The sequence below is a fragment of the Schistocerca gregaria genome, unplaced genomic scaffold (assembly GCF_023897955.1).
Source record: "Schistocerca gregaria isolate iqSchGreg1 unplaced genomic scaffold, iqSchGreg1.2 ptg000387l, whole genome shotgun sequence".
Classification (NCBI taxonomy): domain Eukaryota; kingdom Metazoa; phylum Arthropoda; class Insecta; order Orthoptera; family Acrididae; genus Schistocerca; species Schistocerca gregaria.
Genome location: NW_026061829.1, coordinates 6,144,158 through 6,145,193, shown reverse-complemented (window position 1 = coordinate 6,145,193; position 1,036 = coordinate 6,144,158). Strand labels below are relative to the sequence as shown.

Here is a 1,036-nt window from a genome sequence, read left to right as displayed (position 1 = left end):
ATGTGTCCAACGCCTTGTCACGGTTCGCGCGGCTCCCCCTGTTGGAGGTTCGAGTCCTCCCTCGGGCATGGTTGTGTGTGTGTTGTCCTTAGCATAAGTTACTGTAAGTAGTGTGTAAACATAGGGACTGATGGTTCAAATGGCTCTGAGCACTTTGGGACTTAACATCTGAGGTCATCAGTTTCCTAGAACTTAGAACGACTTAAACCTAATTAAATTAAGGACATCACTCACACCCATGCTCGAGGCAGGATTTGAACCTGCGACCGTAGCGGTCGCGTCTGTCCCGACTGAAGCGCCTACAACCGCTCGGCCACATCGGCCGGTCTATCATGTATTCTAGAAGAGTTGCAAGGTCGTCAGTGGCGCCTGTTCTTTCGAGAGCAGTTACTATCTTCATATCTATGGTTAAACGTTACCCAGCCATTGACCTTCGTCTGTGCGAATGCGCACAGGTTGCCGGAACTCTTACGGGAATCGTCACCTTAGTGTGAGCCAGTAATGAGTGGATGGACAAATACGTATTAAGTACATTACGTATGCGGATTGTGGACGGTTGGGGATGTGAGTCTCACGGGAAGCGTGCGAGGGATAAATTCCTGCAGTCGTGCTGTTCATGTGTGCCCTCGATGGCTCAGATGGATTGAGCGTCTGCCTTGTAAGCAGGAGATTCTGGGTTCGAGTCCCAGTAGGGGCACACTTTTCAGCTGTCCCCATCGAAGTATATCAACAACACCTGTCGGCAGCTGAGGGTTTCAATTAATTATCAGTTGTGAAGGTGATTCGATGAACCCTTTGCCAGGCACTTAAATGTGTTTTGCAGGGTATCCATATAGATGTAGATGATAACTCGTCCCGTGTCGCACGTGCTCAAAATGATTCATACTGCAGAATGCATGCAAACATACTCACCGAAAATACGGACGAATATCAAGTGCAGGCTGCCGAGTGCTGCATATCCAGCTTTGACAGATCGGCTTTTCCTGCCAAGAAGAACAGGAAGTTGCTGTCTAGGAACAATCAGAGGTAGAGGAAG

General features: G+C 48.8%; 1 non-coding gene across 1 annotated transcript; it reads left to right on the top strand.

Moving 5' to 3' along the window:
• Window positions 1-622: 622 nt before the first annotated feature.
• Window positions 623-697, top strand: Trnat-ugu (transfer RNA threonine (anticodon UGU)). Its single transcript has one exon. It is a non-coding gene; the product is annotated as a tRNA-Thr (tRNA).
• The last annotated feature ends 339 nt before the right edge of the window (window positions 698-1,036 follow it).